This window comes from Protopterus annectens, chromosome 16.part0, assembly GCF_019279795.1.
Source record: "Protopterus annectens isolate FY-2018-M chromosome 16.part0, PAN1.0, whole genome shotgun sequence".
Taxonomy (NCBI): Eukaryota; Metazoa; Chordata; order Ceratodontiformes; family Protopteridae; genus Protopterus; species Protopterus annectens.
This window is the reverse complement of record NC_056750.1, coordinates 865,223,042-865,243,620: the sequence shown is the minus strand read 5'-3', so window position 1 is coordinate 865,243,620 and position 20,579 is coordinate 865,223,042. Positions and strand designations below refer to the sequence as shown.

Genomic DNA, 20,579 nt, shown 5'->3' with positions numbered 1-20,579 from the left:
TGGATCCAATATCGGATCCGAACCGGCATGGTTTTCCAGCTATGGATCCAAGCTCTCAGCTCCTCCCCTCACCCATAATGCCCTGCTCTACCCTCATGACCTCAGATCGAGTTTGCCAAAGCAACAACACCCTGAAAAGGGTAACATAGAATATGCAGGAAACTGAAAGGCCAGGGGGATAGGAGGGCGGGATGGTTGCAGACAAATGAATACACCTACTCAGATGGAACGTTATGGTGAGTACATAACTTCTAAATCTGAAGTAGGATATTCATTTGTCTGCAACCTGTGGGACAGAGTCCCCAGCTACCTGAATCTTGGGCGGCCATCATGGAAGGATATTCCGGAGCACCGCGGAGCCAAAGGATGCTCTACCCCTAGATGCAAGATCCAACTTGTAGTGGGAAATAAAAGTATGAGATGAAGCCCACGTGGCTGCTGCACAAATATCATCTAGAGGAATCCTAGCTTTGAAGGCTGCCGAGGTAGATACTGACCGGGTTGAATGGGCATGAACACCCTCCGGTGCGGGCCTCCCTGAAGCTTGATAAGCCAATAAGATGCACTGTGAAATCCAGCGGGACAGAGAAACTTTAGAAATTGGCGGGACAGAGAAACTTTAGAAATTGGCTTGCCCAAATTGAATTTTGCAAATGAAATAAACAACTGGTCGGATTGCCTATGACCAGCCGTCCTGTTCAGATAAAATCTAAGTTGCCTGTGAACATCTAATGAATGGAGCTTATATTCACCTTTGTTTTCATATTTAGGGAAGAAAACAGGGAGGTTAATGGACTGATTGATGTTTGCTTCAGAAGCGACTTTAGGAAGAAAGGACGGGTTGGTCCTGAGGTAGACACGGTCCGGATGAAATACCAAGTAAGGAGGTTTAGCTGATAATGCTTGAAGCTCAGAAACCCTCTTGGCCGATGTAATGGCTACCAAAAAGGCTGTCTTGTAGGACAAGAATTTGAGATCCACCGTAGCCGCTGGCTCGAAGGCGGTCAAGGCCTGTAGAACCAGAGAGAGGTCCCAAGGAGGAACCGCTTGTTTTATAGGGGCCTGAGAAGAAAAGTACCTTTAAGAAAAATTTTACACAATTTGGCTGACATAAGAGGATTAGAGTCATGGCCAATGTGATAATGAGAAATTGCCGCCAGTTGTACTTTGACTGTGGAACTGCTGGCACCATCGTTAAAGAGAGTGGTTAGAAAGTCAAGCACTAATGGAAGAGGAACCGTGAAGGGATTCAGGCCTTGCCGCTCCGCCCACAAAGAAAACGTTTCCACTTGCTGCGGTAAACCTTTCTAGTGGATGGTTTATGAGCTGCCACCAAAATTGCCTTAACAGGTGACGAAATACCGGGAGTCCTGATCAAGAGTGGAACTGGAGCAGCCAAGCGGTCAGCTTCAGGTTGTCCAGATTCGGAGGAGGAATGCAGGATGGATGGGATATCAGATCCGGGATGGGATCTAGAATCCAAGGAGGATTCAACGAGTGAGACCTTAGGAAGGGGAACCAGATCTGTCGAGGCCAAAACGGAGCAATGAGAATCATTCTGCAACCCACCCGAGAGGCTTTCTGAAGAACTTGGAGCATCAGAGGCAAGGGTGGATAAGCATACAGAAGACCGGGTGGCCAAGCATGCACCAGAGCGTCTCTTGGGGAACCTCCGGGAGGAGGTATCAGAGCGAAAAAACTGTCGCACTTGGTGTTTGAGGGAGAGGCAAAAAGATCGCATGAAGGGGTTCCCCACCGTGCGAATATGCGTTCCGCTACTCGACAATTGAGACCACTCGTAAGGGGTCAGAATGGTGCGACTGAGCTTGTCCGCTAGGATGTTGGACCGACCCGGAATGTGCGTTGCTATTAGAAAGCGGTTGGTGGAGATTGCCCATTCCCAAACTCTCATGGCTTCTCGACAAAGAGGGTAAGACCTTGTTCCCCCTTGCTTGTTGATGTACCAGACCACTGACATGTTGTCCGATTGAATCGCAATTGTTCCCAAGGGAAGAAAGTCCTGAAGTGCTAGCAACGCTAAGAGCACTGCTCTCATCTCTAGAACATTGATATGCAGTAAGGTCTCTGAATCGTCCCACGTGCCTTGGACGTTCTGGCCCGCAAAGTGCCCCCCCCCACCCGAGGCGGGAGGCGTCCGGTCACCGTGGCGAGAGGGGGAGAAGCACAAAATGGGCGGCCCCTGTGGAGATCCGGGGAGTGAAGCCACCACAAGAGGGACCGCTTGCAAGCCTTGCTGATCACAATGGGATGATGCATGGGGAGAGCAAGGTATGACCACTGTACTAAGAGCGTCCACTGTAGAATGCGCATAGAGCCTGGCAAGAGGAAGAAGTGCTATAGCAGATGCCATGGACCCTAGAGCCCTCAGGACCAACTCCGCCGGAACAGAACTTGAGTGGAGAATGGCCCGCACCTGGAGCTGCAGATTTTGAACTCTGTCCGCAGTGAGGAAGGCTCGTAAACTCCTTGTGTCTAGCCTGGCCCCTATAAAATCTAAGAACTGTGTGGGCGCCAGGTTGGATTTCTTTGTATTTATTGTGATGCCCAGAAAAGGAGCAAGATGGAGAAAGGAGTCTCGCCAATAAAAGTAGATGCCTTGTTGGGGCAGTAAGAAGCCAGTCGTCCAGGTAGGGAAACACCTGCACCCCCTGAAGCCTCAGGTGGGCCGCTACCACTGCTAATACTTTGGTGAACACCCTGGGGGCTGTGGTGAGACCAAAGGGAAGGACCCGGAACTGGTAGTGACTGGCTCCCAGCCGGAAGCGGAGGAACCTCCTGGAGCGCCTGTCCATCAGGATGTGGTAGTACGCGTCCTTGAGGTCTATCGAGCACATCCAGTGATTTTCTCCCAGAAGGGGGAGAATAGATTGCAGAGTGACCATTCGGAATTTTTCTTTGGGGACTGCCAGGTTCAAGAGAGAGGTCTAGGATTGGTCTTAGTTCCCAATCGCAGTGACGGAGCCAGGCCTGACATCTAGTGACTAGGCCTGTCCCCGCAGCTCTAGCGGCGCCTTCCGTAGCGTGGGAGAGTAGCCGCATAGAGGTATTAGTAACTGACCTAAGAGTGGCCATACGGGTGGAGTGCAGAACCCTGTCATCCTCCGAAATGGACTCTGGGGGAGATGCAGCATATTCTTTAATGAGATCTCGCTGCATCCTAATGACATGTGCCAAGTAGTTCAGCGCCCTTACCGAGAAGGTCGCTGAACTAAACATCCGCTTCCCAAGCGGTCCATCATCCGAGACTCCTTGCTCGGGATGGACTGAGGGACTCTCCTGAGCCAGTTCCTCTTGGTGGCCGCCGTCAACATGGCATCTACCGGAGGCCCCTTACTCCAATGGGCACGGTCGGACGGTGGGCTAAGGATCCTATCGGGCCTCTTAGGAATTGGCTCCACGGTGTCCGGTTCCTTCCACGCCCTGGTGGTAATGAGGTCCACCAGGGGGTCGGCAGGAGGGGACACCCAAGAGGTAGACGGGCCCGCTTCAAATGCCTCCAAGAACACGGACTCGTCCGAGGAAGACTTGGGGGCAGACCACCCCCCCCCCTTATACGGAGCATTTCCATGATGTCTCCAAATGAGACATCCTCGGGGGGTGACCGTGGGGAGCCTTCCCCTTCCTCCAAGTCAGTGTCTTCTGTGAGAGACTCGGGGGAGTCAATGTGCCTCCTCTTGCACGTATGCTTGCGAGGGACATCCTCTGGGGGGCTGTCAAGAGGAGTCCTCGCAAGCAGCAACTTGTTCCATTGGAGCAACTTGGGGCACAGAAGCGGGCTGTCCCAGGGGCCGGATGATGGAAGCCTGGCCCAGTGCAGAGGGAGCGCGGGACGGAGCCGGAACAAGTGCCGGGGGTCCGGAGACCCTCAACAGGGCCCTCTCCACTACATCAAACGCCGAAGGGGAGCCGACCTCGACCAAAGGATCCGACAATCGGCTCCCCCTCGGATCCGAAGAGTGGATCGGAGCCGGCGCCGAAGCACTCGGATCCGAAGGGACAGTGCGCTCCGACACAGACGGCGCCGAAGGAGCACTGATCCCCCGGATCCGAGGCTCGGATCCAGGCTCCGAGAGGTCGGATCCGATGCACTCGAGGGCAGGGTCGGATCCGAAGTACCAAGTACTATCGGCGCGGGCCCACCCCGCTCGAAGCTGCTCTGCTCCAGCTGCTCCGAACCCGGATAGCGGGTCGGAGAAGGAGCAATAGGTTTGAAAAAGGGTGTTGAGCTCCCCCCCAGAGGGGGGGGAGGCAAGAGCACTCCCATCTGCATCTGGGCCTGGATGAATCTCATCATCCGGTCCAGATCAGCATCCGAAAGGCTATATGTAGATCTCGACGAGGCTACCGAGGTAGGCCTGGAGTGCCTCCTCGATAGCCTCGACGGAGATCGGGTCTCCTCCTCCTCAGGACCCGGTGAAAAGCACACTGGGGACCGGAGCCGAGAAGGAGGAGACCGAGCCGACAACGGAGCCGGGAGAAGCCGCTTGGCTGGAGGGGCGGAAACAGAGGTCTCGGCCCGCCGCTGGTGCTTCTCCTCCGTCCTTTTCCTAGCATCCCTCTCCTCCCCAGAAACGGGAGGTTGAGTCCCAGGAGGAGGAGGGGGTGCCACGGAGGGAAGAACCGAAACCACGGTTACTCCCGAAGGAGCGGAGGTCGGAGCCGAGTCCGGCGGTAAAAGGCCCGCCAAGACAAGCTTGGACCTCCGCTCCAAGTGCCCTGGGGTTGAACCCTGCACAAATGGAGCATCCAGATGCGAGGTGTTCAACCCCCAGGCACCTAACACACCGAGTGTGGCCATCAGCCGGGGAAAGCTTATGGCCACACTCGGAGCATTTAGAAAATATAGATTTGGGCTGTTCAGCCATCCCAATCTATAAACAAACTACTAACCAAAGTAACTAAAACAAAATACACACACAGGCCCAACACACAAACACTACGCCAACAGCGAGGGGAGGGAAAAAAAAATACTTAAATTAACTCTAAAGTAAATATCAAAGAGGAATACCTAAACTTTCACACAAAAATGAATAAAAAACTTCAAAACTCTGTATTAACAGTTAGAAAAACTAGCACTTAGCTGAGAGCTATAGAAACCAATCCAGTCACCATGCGCGGCAAAAGAGATCTGAGGTCATGAGGGTAGAGCAGGGCATTATGGGTGAGGGGAGGAGCTGAGAGCCTGGATCCATAGCTGGAAAACCATGCCGGTTCGGATCCGATATCGGATCCGAACCCACAGGTTGCAGACAAATGAATATCCTACTTCAGATCAAAAATTTAGAATTCAGTTATGCTATTAATGTATTGTTTAAATTCAAATTCTTTCCCTTGTATCAGTCAAAAAACATCTATTAAGTGCTACAAGTTGGCCAGGCATTAATGATGGTTTCTATAAACTGCTTATTAAAGAAAAATCATTTAGGTGTAATTTGTTTAATTAAAATGTGTCTATATATACTGTATCTGTCCAATCGCATACAGTATTGTTTCAGTTTTCACTGTCACTTTAAAATATTTTGTTTTTAAAAGAACCGAATGAATGTATTGGCTGTCACATGACTGTTGTACAAGTTCCAGCTGGGCATTACTTAGTTCTGATGAAGTTTCTCACTAATATTAACTAAAACGCTTAACCAGTTGTGTATTTCTCATTAAAAAATTTTCTGACTTGTAACCTTGGATTACTGGCTTGAATCTACACTCCAGCTATCCTTACATGGTTGGTTTTTCATGAAGTCTTTATTCTGTGTTTTTCAGTTTACAGTTGGTAAATATGTGCTCAAAGACATGGAAAAATTCAAACACCTTGTTAAAAAGCATTCTACCCTGTAAACTTGGTGCCCAATGTAATACATTAGCTGATAACCCCCCCAAAGCACTGCTGAAATGGGAATGCAGAAGAACAGTCGCAAACTTGCACAAAACCCAGCTCTGGGTGGAAGGGATAGAAAAAAACTGCACAATACAAGAAACCACAAGTTCTGGCAGAAAGATCCAGTCAGCTGGTGAAAACTCCATGCACACCTGGAAAGTAAGAACCTTTTATGCACAACATGGTACCTCAGTAAGAGGCTCCAACCCATTAAAGCAATGGAAAAATACCCACACACACACAGAGCTCTCCTCCAATAGAGGAGAAAAAAAAAAAAAAAAAAAAAAAAAACACACAAAACACTAACAGAAGTCAAAGTACAAGTTGCCCATTTTAGTGTAAAAAAACAGGAAACAAAAACACTAAAATCTAAATTCATAGGTGAAGTTTGTACCCTCATGTCAGTGCACTACAACTGTTCCCAACTTTACAGAAAACAGGATACGCTTAACCGCGACAGAGAAAATCTAGCCAACAGAAAGAGGAGCAGACCAGCCCCGTCCCATAGCAATATTTTGGACCAAGCAAATATGTAAAACAGAAAACTGTTCCAACCACTACTGCCTTGATGAAACTAGCAAGGAGCCACACTAGGAACACAATTTGGGCAGACTCCATTTGCCTAATTACTGAAAGATGTTGAAAACTTTCAGTGTGAAGTGGTAAAGACAGTATCCCGAGGTTATGAACTTGAGGCAAATGAGGCAAATGACGAAATTCAGTAATGAATATCTATAGAGATTTTAATATATATATTTCTCATATTCTCTCCAATGTTTAGACTACCCCAAGTTTCATGAAGTAGCACCACCGTAAAACCAACATTAGCATTACCATAGCAATTCAAATACTAATGGGCCAGAACTCCATTTACGACAAAAAGCAATGCAACCATCTTGCCAAGCTGCACGACAAAATAACTTAAACTGAAGTCTATGCTAAAGGCCATCAAGCAGTATGGCAACAGACAGGAGTCATTTCTTCTTTTGGCTGCAAGTGCTGTGCCTCACAGATTTACCCATTCTTACACTGTCTGTCAGACAGTTACCAGTTCAACCAACGGCTCTGACAGAACAGCCTCACTTAACCATGGCCCCAGAAGGGCTTGTGTTATTTTTCCTGCACACAAGGATGAAATTAAGGCGATTTCCTTATCGACCATCTCTAGACAAAGTCCCAATTCCTATCCACAATGCGCTACAAATCACTAGATTCACCAGCAATAACGACAATCCCTTTCAAATAGTTTACCCCAACTGCTACTGCATTCCCCGATGACCTCAAAATAGGGTGAAAAGCATGCCAAGTGCAGCTCTTGTTCATACATATTAAAACTGAATTTGTCTGGGGTACTACAATCCTGATAAACAGAACTATAATCACTTACAAAATGGCCTTTTCAAAAAGTATTCCATGGTTTGTGAAAGTAACAATTTTTTTTTAAATTAAGAACCAACTGGAAGAGGGTGGGGGTGCAAGTTCTTTGCCATGAAAGACTAGCAATAATGATTAATAGTGGTACAACACCATGCTTAAATGACTACATTGCCCTAGCACCCATCCTGAAGTACCAAAACTTACATTACACTGACCAACACCTTAGCACATGACAAGAAGCATTTAGTATTTAAATTCACTTTTGGTAATGTTTTTATCAGATGAAGTTCACATGTGCATGAACGAAACTGCTAATCTATTAAAGAACTGTTGATTGACATACTTAGTTTTAATCCTAAAGTTATACTTACCAGGGAAAAGGTAAATGTAAATGATTTAAAATAATTAAATGTTCCTAAGAAATGCAGTAAATGAAGTTAACCAAAATGTTTAAGCTAGGTGTTAGTGGAGACCATCAGTTTACTGAAAGTCACCCATCCAAATAAGGTAGATTTCACCCAATGAGAATCAAATTAAAACTATTTTATGTTTAGTAGGCCATTTACAGTGATACTAACACCCAATGAGAATCAAATTAAAACTATTTTATGTTTAGTAGGCCATTTACAGTGATACTAACACCCAATGAGAATCTAATTAAAACTATTTTATGTTTAGTAGGCCATTTACAGTGATACTAACACCCAGTGAGAATCAAATTAAAACTATTTTATGTTTAGTAGGCCATTTACAGTGATACTAACACCCAATGAGAATCAAATTAAAACTATTATGTTTAGTAGGCCATTTACAGTCAAATGAGAATCAAATTAAAACTATTTTATGTTTAGTAGGCCATTTACAGTGATACTAACACCCAATGAGAATCAAATGAAAACTATTTTATGTTTAGTAGGCCATTTACAGTGATACTAACACCCAATGAGAATCAAATTAAAACTATTTTATGTTTAGTAGGCCATTTACAGTGATACTAACACCCAATGAGAATCAAATTAAAACTACTTTATGCTTAGTAAGCCATCTGCAGTGATACTAACATGATCAAAGCTGGGTGAGGAGCAGTGCTTCGAAGAAAGCAACTGGCGAAGAACACCAGGTTTGATACCCAAGTTATGCTGAAACATGGCCGCTATCGAGAAATAATGTCTACTAAGGGGACATTTAACTTACTTGCAACATAGTTGGCACACTGCTTCACTTTAACATCTAACTAAAAAGAACGTAAAACAACAATTACATAGTTAAGCCCTCACGTTTTCTCACGAGGCTTAAGCCTGACAGCCACACAAATGCAGACAGGTTATCCCATTCCCACAACCTAGTCTTGGAAGCCACAAACCATTCCCACAACACATCTCCTTCGGCACAGAGCTAGACACGGTTTTGCTTGAGAACAGTCACTGTGACATAGCTGCGTTTCATATGAAAAAATGTTTTGATACTATGCTGGCTAAAACTTCTGGATCTATTCACAATCTGTATGTACATACACAAACAGATTTACTGTAGTAAAAACTTCTGGTATGTATAGACTTTTACAACAGTTAAACCATCTTAATAAGGGAGGGTAAGTGAACCACATAGCTGAAAGCGTGATGTCAGATATTTGACTAAGAATGTGAAGGAAATGAGCATCATTGGTGGACCTTTACTAGAAGCAGGAATTGTGGAAATTCCCAGAATTGATAAGTCCTATGGATACATTCAGGGAGTACCAGCAACTTTATTTGCAGCTCAACAGCTTGACCCAAGCATGTGGACTACCCAAACAGTACAGACTCCATTTTTAATGCATTTCATACACCAACGTGCCATGTTCTATGACCATTCTGTTCAGGTGAGGGATGAGACTACCCAGCAGCCAATTGAGACCCATGTACAGCTACTAGCTAGGATTTCCTATACAGATTAAAAGGGAAACCCACATTGGAGTGCACCCCCCTTCTCTGCATTCTAAAATTATTTTAGCACAAAGTTTACTGCACGTTAACGACAAAACAGTGAACTTGGGCCCTGTCTTACCAACACGATCTTCTACTGCTTTGTTTTCTGGTTCCCAGAATCCCTGTTCCAACTCTCCTTTACATGGCACATTCTTAACGTTTCTCTCCCCCCACTTGACAGAATACTAATACCAGTTAGAAGCATACTACTCAGCTTCTAGAACCAGACAATACGTCTCACTTTACGCCCACCCGAATTACAGATGTGTTGCTTTCACAGCGACTATGAATAACCGATTGCACTGGAGCCCATTTTCAGCAGAGGCCCAGAAAAAAAGCCCCAGTTAGAGAGTTTAACAAAAATGTGCCTGAACCCGCAGCTTTTATAAAAGGAAAATCATCCGGACTTTTTCTACAAGAAAAACTTCAATCCATCTAGTACCAGAAACTAGAAGAATTAATGCTAAACTGTTGTGAACCCCTCTAGTACTGGAAATGGAAGAATTAATGCGAACTATTGTGCAATTCAATTAGCACATCCATCAGGATATACTAACATTATGGGAACTCTTTTAACCTAAAATGTACAACACTATAAAATTTTAAATAGTCTTGCATTTCACTTTTTGGGAGAAGACTCCGACATTTCAAACAAGTGAAGTTTCAGTTTTTTTACTGGCCCACAAAAGGCCATCACCAGCATGCCAAAAACACCCACGTGGTCAGAAAGTAGTAAGAGTTTCACTTTCAGATATTTGCAACACTTTAAAAAATTAAGTTCTTGCAGAAAAGCTTCTCTGAATGATTTACTTCTATAAAACAGTGACCGCAACCACAAAAATCTAATGGGCAAAATGGCAAGTGTTTTAGCAACATCCACTCGCTGCTTTGAACAGCGAGCATCAGCTGGGTTCATAAAAGAATTTTATGCAAGTTTAACCTGTTTAAAGAAGTTATGAAACTTTTTTTTTTTTTAAACAATTAAGCTTTGCTGGGGACACGTACTGCAGCTTGCTGCTTTACTAACCATTCACCCTAGCTTACATAGGCGAGTGCAACTCAGCTGCAGGTAAGACTATCAATCTGTAGTCCAAGTAATGACGGACTCTCCCACACACTTCCCGAGGTATCAAAGCCATTAGAAGATACCAGAAGCTGTAAACTACACCTGCCGCTTCAAAAGTAGTATTAGGCAGTGTCAACAAGGAAAATTTTTATATATATTACACAATCAGAAAAAATTAAAATAAAATTAAAAAAAGTAGAAACACTCAACTTTCAATTTTTTTGTTTTTATAATGCAAGTCTTGCTGCAAACTGGTACACTTGTTTCTGAATGTATTTAATTTTTTTTTTTTTTACTTGGGCACAAATCTCCAAGTATCGGCCACTATTTTAAAAGGCGACCCCACCCTATTCTGTTACAGACCAATAACACGTAAAAGCCATCATATCCTTGACAATGACAAATTAGCAAGTTACTCTTTCGCCCCATGCACAAGACAAACTACTGTAACCAGAGTAGCACAAACACAGAAACTTAGAACCTCACAGCCCACAACTGGAACAAAACACTCTCCTTACATAACCCTAATACAGCAGCTGTAAAGCCTAACCAACTTTCTACTCCAGCTGCAAGACATTCTTCCACTTATCCACAAGCTTTATAAACCCACCAAAACCAAATGGATATCCACAGAACTCAAAACCTGTTTTAATTCTGAGGGATGAAGCATAGCAAAAATGGAAACAACCCCCCCCCAACTGAAAATTGCACCCCCTTTACAGTCTAGAATACCCCAGCCAAATAGTCTCTCTGAAGACTCAAAATAAACCCCCTAACAGAGACTACTCTCTTAGAGGAAGAAAACTTCTACATACTCTCCACAAACGCCAACAAGGCACAACAAAAACTGAATTCTTTAATGCAATCTTCTGCAGTAACCTCCCATTACACCCCACACCGCCCACAGACCATGAATTGCCCCCCCCACCACCATTCTGCTCATTCGCTAAGTGCATACTTCTCAAAGTAGTCTACTCTATCTGAAAATCTCCACTGACACCTCTCTTAGGTCTGACAACACAGCAGACAGCACCCCCTATATACAACCTATAACAGCTCTAATTGCCCCCACCCAAAGCAAGCAAACCCAAATCACTCATCCATCCAATATCCATCCTCCCATTTCAAGAAAATCTGCACACAGCTCCCGCTAAATATCCAGAATTACTACTGGATCTCCAAACATGGATTCTGGCCTGGACAGAGTGCCATGACAGCACTCCACTCCTACCTATCTAGGTTTGTGACAGTTATTTACTGATCAAGTCACTCTCGCATTCAACACAAACTCCAGTCAGACTTGCATCAGCTCCACCAGTGGTTCAAACCATAAACTACTTACACCAACAAGACCAAAACTAGGCATAAAGCAAGTCATATGGACAGACAGTAACCTCTATTCCTCATCTGAGAATCACTAAGACTATTGGATTTTGTTTTTATGCAGATTGGACTACGAAAAATAATTTGGTTAAGCGTGTACAATGTGAGGAATTCTATATCAGTAAGACTAATCAAAACTGTGTCGAGCATACTGGATTGTGGTCTACGTGAGAGTGACATTTCTAATAAAACAGAGTATGTTCAGCTGTACTGGATTTAAGAACTAATGTCAGTCCAGACTTATTTATTCCAGTTTGATGACCGGGGAGGTCCACTGGGCCTGGGTAGCCCGTTTTTAGTGTAGGCCCAGGGAGAAAAGCTCCACAATACAAAGTTTAGTTACATGATTACAAAGAAAATTACATGATTAATTACAAAGTTAGTATTACAAACAGGCAGCATTCTAAAGGAGAGAAAAGAAAAAAAAATTTAAAAAACACTTAAGAAAATTACATCACTGAAAGTCGTGACCTGATTCAATCTTTTTTTTATTGGTGATTAAATAAAATGTGTTGTTGTATTTGGATATGGTCTGAAAAAGCGGGTTCTCCACAAAAGCACTCAGTTTTATTACAATTAAACTAAGTCTTTTTAACACCCAGCCTTTGTTGGACGACTACTTTTGTATACAAGCACATAACTATCTCTGGCTTGCACAACCATTCCACAGAGACAACAAATTCCCAGGATTATGGCTTGATCTCTTCCTAAACTTCCATTTCCACATAAAGTGACCATAAAGTGACCCAAAATAAACCCAGTCCTGTTCTGGACCAAAGAGATCTCCCCTTTTATAGCCCAACCAGCCACTACACCCCCCCCCCAAATTGCACGCCATGAAAACTCCTCATACAACCCCACCAACTCTCATTACCCCTAGAACCAAACTCCACAGGCAGCTCTCTTCTCAGGCACCTACTCTTAGGCAAACTCTCATCACCATTAAAGAAAAACACTTGAGCCAAATTCAAAATGCAACTCAAGACGTACTTATTCATACAAGCCAAATGCTCTGAGCTACTACACAAGGGTACCTCCTTTACTGAGCCAGCAGATATTGCCAACATACTGACAGATTCAGTGCCAACTTGACCCCCTCCCCAAAGGACTAATAACAGACAACATCCCTGGCTGTGTTCTACATAAACTAGAGAGGGAACTGGCACCTCACCTGTGTGCCCTGTTCAATCGCAGCCTTGCCTCAGGCTCTGTCCCTACCGAATGGCACACTGCTATAGTCATCCCTCTCCACAAAGGAGCAACAGACTACAGACCCTGGGAACTACTGCCCCATTAAGTCTGATGTGCAGAGCTATGGAATGCATAATCATAGATCTAATAAACAGGGATACAGGGAATCTCCAAACTTTGATGGATCCCACACAATTTGGTTTTGAAGGGTAGATCATACCAGCTCAACTTGGTCGACTTCTTTGAGCCTGTCACCAGAGCTGTGGATGAAGGCAAGGTGGTTCATACAGCCTACCTTGATCTGGCCAAGGCTTTTGATACCATCCCCCACTCAGGAACCACAGAAAAACTCTCTAAGCTAGGCATCAACCCCTATATCACTAGGTGGGTTGCAAACTGGTTCACAGATGGAAACCACAGTGTGAAAGTAGCCGACTCCAAGTCAGACTCCCAATCAGTCACGAGTGGAGTCCCACAGGGATCTGTCCTGGGTCCTCTCCTATTTGGTATCGACTTCTCAGAAGTCCAGGCCAACACAAAGGGACTCTGGCCGACAGTTTGCAGACGATTGCAAGCTGGAAGCTATTAACTCCCAAACTGATTTTGGCATCCTACAGAAAGGCCTCACTGAAACCAACAACTTGAGCTCAATGCCAAAATACGTGTAGTCACCCCCTTTGGGGAAAAAAACAGTTCCCACGAATTACCACATCAATGGTAGTCCTCCAAACACAGAAGGCAGTACAAGAGATCTCAGAACACAGGTGGACAGCAACTTCTCCTCTGACCACCACACTGCCACTGTGGTCAGAAAATCCTATGTGACACATCTCATTACTAAGAGTTTTGCATCCAGGAAGAAAGGTAGTCTCCCTCTACTCTTCCCTCATTAAGCCAATTGCAATACCCCATTTGGCATGTACCTCATTAGACACCTGCAAAAGTACCTCAAAGATATTAAACACTTGTCCTATATGGACAGACTCAAAAAACTCCCAACTATCGTTTCATATAGTCTACTTAAAAGCAATCTCTGCTTGACTTACAAAGCCACGTCTGCCCCAGCTCGGTTAAAAATGCCACATCCTAAAGAAATCCCAATCCCCCCACACCACAAGCTCCAGAGACCTCAACCTCATAACCACAATCAACAGAATGTGCTGGAGGGGCAGGTTCATAACTCAGAGGACTACCCATGCTATGGAATAGACTTCCCATACATGTCAGAGAACCTCACTGGCCATCTAAGAAATCTTGACAACTGGACGTGAAATAGAAAATTCACCCCAGTGATTACTCCAGTGGCTCTACGACAGACACTGGGAACTAAGGTCAGGTGGCACAACGCCAGGGTAATCCTGTGGGCTAGGCTTGTAAAGGCTCCATGGCCATTAGCCTAGTACACACATGAACCTACGCTCCTACTTCAACACTGGATGATTACCTAACTCTCTTCTTTGTCTTCTCTCAATGTTCACTGAATGTTGCCCCCCCCCCCCCCGAAGCTAATGTAATTAGACTGAATTACTGTTTTACCACTAAAACATTTCTATTTTTCTTTTGTGCAATTTCATGTTTTGTATTTCGCTCTGGAAGAGCCCGACATTGGCCAGTGTTTATCAATACAGTATCCTGCTAAACAAATAAGACATGGGTAGCCAATAGCTGACAGTCAAGAAACTAACACTCGTATCTTCCAAATGAAAGTTGCCCATTAGTCCAGGAAAGATTAAAATCATATCTTTACCAATCATTAGGAATCCAATAAAGCATAAACCAAGTACCACTTCCTGCTGAAAAACCTTTAACATCCACCTGCGACACTGTAAAGCCAGCAAACAAAACACTGACTTGGATGGAACCTAACAAAAGTGCAGTACACAGGGACCCTACATTATCACGACTGAGAAATCCAAGCTCCCAACACTAAGAAAAATTTTCCCAGCACAACACCCAAATTCTCAGTACAAAGAAACATGAATTCTTTCCCAATATTAGGACCAAGCTCCATACGGTAAATACTCCCACAACCTACACGCCCAAAAAACACCCCAAATCAGCAATCACCGACTTTAATGTTCTCACAATCGAACTGGGCAAAACACATTACCAATAGCGAGCCTTCCTCTTTACCAAACCAAAAAAAAAAAATCTTGTTACAATTCAGGTCTGACAACGTTATCAAGCAATACCAAAAGGGTGATTATTCACTTATACTAGCATGTGTCCAATAATTAATGGCAACGTTATCATCCGAACAGCTACCACTTGTACAAATTCCTTTTCACTGTACACTATTGCATTTAAAAGTATTCAATGTATATTACTGTATACATTGTTAGAAATCTTTACATCCTGGTCGTGGTTTATATGTGGAGCTTTTCTCCCCGGGCCTCTACTGAAAATGGAAATATATCCAAGTGGACCAGCCCGGTCAGCAAATCCAGTAGCTTAATCGGTTTTGCATCACCTTTTCTCACGCACGCATGCTCTACAACAAGCTACCCAATATACTACAAAACCTGCTCAATCTTGCCATAGCTACACAGCTTATATGACAAGAGTTTTGAAGAGCGGCACATCGGATAGGGTCATCACTTCACATCTAAAGTTACTCCGGTTCGATTCTCGACCAAGGTGGCCCCTGTGTGGAATCTGCATGTGTTTGCGCGGGTTCCCTCCCACATTCCAGAGACATGCAATAGGCGGCCGGCACATATAAAAATAGGGTATTACAAGGCGTCTGTGGGTGTGGAAGAACAGCCGCTGCAAGGCTAGACACTAGACGGAACCTCGTTCTACACGATTACCACTGAAGTGGCATCTCCAACCCATGTACAAAAAGGGGTTTTGGATTGACGGAATCTGTAATGTACCACACCTCTCAGCAATTTTACTTACACGGGTCAGGAGTGTAGATGGCCTTTACATCCACTACCTACCCGGAAATCAAAAGATAACTAAAATAAAACAATGCATGACCGATTCCCATACGCGCCACCTTAATAGCCTTCAAATTATACCATAGAATTTGGGGATCCCTATCTACTTAGTCCAACAACAAAGAGCACTCCTCCTACCAGCTACACATTGACTCATACTGTGCAAGCTCACTGGACAGTCCGCCATCCGCAGTCACATGCGGGAAGAGCGTCAACTCCCACAGCCACCACAGGTAGGCCGTTGCTCCGTCAAGAACACATTCGCTCGTTAACAAAAAACTTCATAACAAACGCACTGCTTTAAAATAACCCGTAACACAGTACATACAGACAAGGCCCAGACATTAAAAGGCATTTACGAGGGAGACCCGATTTACAAAAAACCCTGTCTGTAAAAAACTGAACTGGACACACAACACGTTGGGTTTTCCATCAAGTACAAAGTCCCGAGGCCCGTTCAATCTACAACTGTTGAAAAAATAAAAATCATTTTTCGTATCGCGACCCGTTATAATTATGCCTAGTCAAGAAGCTGTCTCGCGGACTATCGCGAAAAGCAGCTGGAAAATGTCTGACGCGTCCGACGAATACTCACCAGAGCGCACCCAGGCCCAAGCGTACTACGTGGGCTTAATGGGCAACAACAGCCTTCACACACTTCAGCAAAAATGGCGCCGACTTTCCCTTCGTTCTGATCACAAAACTAGAAAAAAGAACCAAGACTCCTACCAACTCAGTACGTCAGCCCACCCCAAAATAAATGTATTGGAAGGCTTTACTGTCGAGCACCGCGTATCTGGGTAACAGCCTCACCGCGTGCTGCTGGATCGCCTTACGATTGGTGGCTTTCGTAAGTAGGCGTGGATTCCAGTTGTTGCTTACACCTTCTCAGTAAGTTTACAACAACCCGTTGTCAAACCTGAATTGTAACTTTCCTCTACAGTTAGTTGGCCGTGTGTTACTTCTGCACGTATATGTGTCTGCTGTACGAGGCCTGAAGCTGAAAACTTTGCCTTCGCCATCGCCCAAACATCATAACTAAATATTTGAAACCACTATTACTTCAGCTTAGTACAAACGCAAGTCACGCCATCCATGAGTAATGTGCAGGTTTAGGTGTCTAGCAGCGTGAGAAGGTTGAGACAGGACACAACAGAACCAACAGCACATAGAAGGACACCAGCTAAACTTAAAAAAACTGTTGCACCCATTCTTGAACAGTTAATTTATAAATGCATACGGAAGAGCAAATGATTGGTGTAGCGCACCTTTACAGGAAGTGGAATGGGCTGAACTACTGTATTTAAGTAATGGTTGAACTTTCACAACAGCCGCGTAGTTATCCGCATGCGCACCGCTGTCGTACTCTTTTAAATATTCATGGCAAAGACAGTATTTGAGTCCTGTGAGCTTCGTTACCATTGGTTTGGCAGGTACTATCGCAGGATGTGCGGTAACAAACCCCGCCCTAATCACGCCTCCAGGCCAAGAATTCAAGGCGGCTTGTTGAATCTGCCGAATATTTGCTCATGTGCTGAAATGAATATTGATGAATGTGTTCATCAAAAGGACAGCACGGTGTTTTATTTGAAATATAGCGACTGGTGGATGCAGGATAGAGGAATGAGAAATACAAGTGTAATGGTATCTCGGAGGTAGCAGGGGTGTGACGGGCGCAGCGCCCCCACAAGGCTGGTACAGGCTGCTTAAGTTTGCATGTAGGCCGGAGAATCACTAGTGACACTCCCACGCCTGCGCAGTAAACGCGAGATACTGTACTCATAGAAAGCCTCTTAGATAACTTTCCCACATTTAGGGTTGCCACCTTTTCAAATGTCCAAAGTCGGACATTTTCGGTACAAACATCAGATTTTACAGGCCGACACTTACCACGGTCAGCACAAAGGATAGAACTTAATTTTTTTTTTGTCTATATAAAAGCTTATTTTTGTAGCATTTTAGTTGCTCCTTCTGTTTCTTATAACATTTAGGTATTTTAGATACAGAATAACTGTTTTATGCAACTATTACATAAAATATAGGAAATAATTATGTACTACAATCTCAAGACATTTCCCATTTTTAATATTTTTGTCAGGACACAACTTCCCAAAGAGGGATTGCCCCTCGCAAACTTTTCAATTCTCGGTTAGAGCGTCTTCTGCGGGGAGACGTGTGAATGGGCGTACCTCCGTTGAAGGTTGTGCATCAGGGCTGGTAACTCGGCACGTAAAAAACAACTACCAATCATTAGCGGACCTGAGTTCCGCTGTGGCGACCCCTAACCGGGAAAAGCCGAAAGACACAACAATCTCATTTGGGGGTCTTAAAAAGTTCATGTTCCTCAAAGTTCCACATTGAAAGAGTCTGTCACACATTCAGTGTTAGGAATTTTTTTAAGTGAAATCCATGGTAAATAGAAATTAATCATATTAATTCATTAAATGATCTTCTTTATAAGTAAAACCAGCATATTTTAACCATCCTATGACCTTCCTAGTAGAAGTTGTTAGTAAGCCATTACTATGTGTTCCACATTTTGCCCATTTGTTCCACATTATGAGGGCTAGTGTTCCTCATTTTGGAGATGGAAGGTTGAGACCTATGCTCGCAAAGTGGGACAGGTGGTAACCCTAACAACATTTGGAAGTTACAGTTACAAAGTAGTTGAGGTCACAGTCTTTATTTTTGTGTACATCTCTTAAAGCATACCTCTTACCTGTTTTGGTTTGTCTCAAAATCTTGCAGTGTCTTTCTTATTTATTTATCTGAGAAAAGGTGGTGGACTATACTTAATGGATAACTGCAATAATTTATAGACTAAGATTATCTTAATTTATCAACTTTGGTACTTTTCCATTATACCCCTGTGACGACCGTACCCTGGCCCAGCAATCAAGCCTCAATCCTCATCACTAACACCAGGGAGGTCGTCTCCTAGAAGAGGAAAGGATAACAAATACACACAGTAAAGTACAATTTCCCTTAAATGCACACAGAGATCACAGTCAGTCTGGGGCTGATTGCTCCTTTGCTCCCCAGGTCCCCAATAAGACTCCCCACTGGCACAGCTATAGGGTCCACATCTCAGCCTAGCTGGCAAGCTAAACTCCAGTACCCTCTTCGTCCCACCAGTGCTTCGTGTCCCTGCCCAGGTAGCTAACACACTTTGAGATAAGTATTTATACAACTTCACAGACACTCCTGGGGAAGGCTGACACAGATTCTCTAGCTGTACCCCTTTACCCAGACTATACAGTAGTAATTACTGCCACCCCCAGCTTAAGAATTATCAGATACCCAAAGGCCCTTGAAAGGGTGTCTAATTATTACTGTGCAATATTATCATCCAATTGGTAATGCGACTATTCATTCTAGGGCTTATTAGAGTGCTTTATTACAACAAACTCTATAAATATGCAATGTACTCTAGAGCTTACTTATCTCTACACAAACCAGCCACAGGTAAAGGTTTTAAAATATTTAATAACAAATAATTAAAACACAAGACAATACTACTACACCACAGGGATAGCTAAGAGTTCAGAGATCACACAGAAACTTAAAATAATACAGTAGGACTGGTCTGATGTCAAAGAAAAACACTTAATCTAACTTTCTAATCTTTAGATAATCTTAAGAGAAAACACAGTGCTACAATCCTACTTACATACATACAGAGCATAAGCAGTGCTGGGGTTGATGGTCCAAGACAAAATGCTTACAGTCTCTCTCTCTCAACAATAGTTTTTAAACTCACTAACAAACAGCTCTGCTAAGGCCCTCCCATATTGCATAATTTTGATGCTTAGGTTTTCCCAGTATACACATTACATCATTTTGACACTTAGTCTGGAGTTCCCAGGCCAACAAACTGCATTATTTAGTAAACTAACACCTGCTCAGGAAACTACAACAATAAAAGACATTTCACATGTACGCTCCAGCAGTCATTCCTTAAGTTAAGACAGTAGAAAGAATGTGTTCAGCCAGTCACTTCGACACCACCATTTAGATAATTGTAACGTCAAAGAACATTTGAATTGCTTGCTTTGTTTTCCTTACAGCAGATGGCAAAGTTGTAACAATCCTGAAGTTCACATTTTACAGTGTTTCCTTTCATTTAAGAACACAATCATGTATTTTACATTTATATATACAAATTATATAATTGTGTATCAAATTTTATTTGACTAGGCAGGCAGCCTTCGCCCGTCTTTCCCCAATCTTCACATCTCTTCCCCCCTGGAGAACTCAAGCTAGTTTTTCAAGTGACCCTTGAGAAATGCTGCTTGAGAGGGTTAGGTCTATCTGGGTGTACCTCACCCCATTCCCTGTCTTGAGTTCCCATCTGCATTACATTGCTACTCCTACTGCAGTACTGCACTGGCATATCATATGCTTGCAACCTCAGGCTCCATCTTAGCAATTTGGCATTTTGCTGACTGGCTCTGTTTAACCATGTTAGAGGGTTGTGATCTGTCATTACAGTGAATTTTCTTCCATACAGATAAGGTTGAAGTTTCTGCAATGCCCACACTATAACTAGACATTCCTTTTCTACCACTGCATAGCATTCCTCCCTAGGTTGGAGCCTATGACTGAGATAAACCACTGGGTGCTCTTCCCCTCTGAAGAAATCTGGTTAAGTACAGCCCCCACCCCATGGTTCGAAGCATCCACCTGCACAACAAATTCTTTGCTGTAATCTGGACTGGCTAACACAGGGGGTCCTCCCAAAGCTTCTTTAAGCTTCT

General features: G+C 44.0%; 1 protein-coding gene across 2 annotated transcripts in view; it reads right to left on the bottom strand.

Annotated features, from left to right (window-relative positions):
• The window catches only part of HNRNPC (heterogeneous nuclear ribonucleoprotein C), a 1,329,577-nt gene extending 1,313,020 nt beyond the window's left edge, over positions 1 to 16,557 (bottom strand). For both annotated transcript variants that reach the window (XM_044058018.1, XM_044058019.1), the window contains exon 1: positions 16,418 to 16,557. The gene's annotated coding sequence lies outside the window, so the exon portion shown is untranslated. The remainder of the gene's footprint in view (positions 1 to 16,417) is intronic.
• Between the last annotated feature and the right edge of the window lie 4,022 nt (positions 16,558 to 20,579).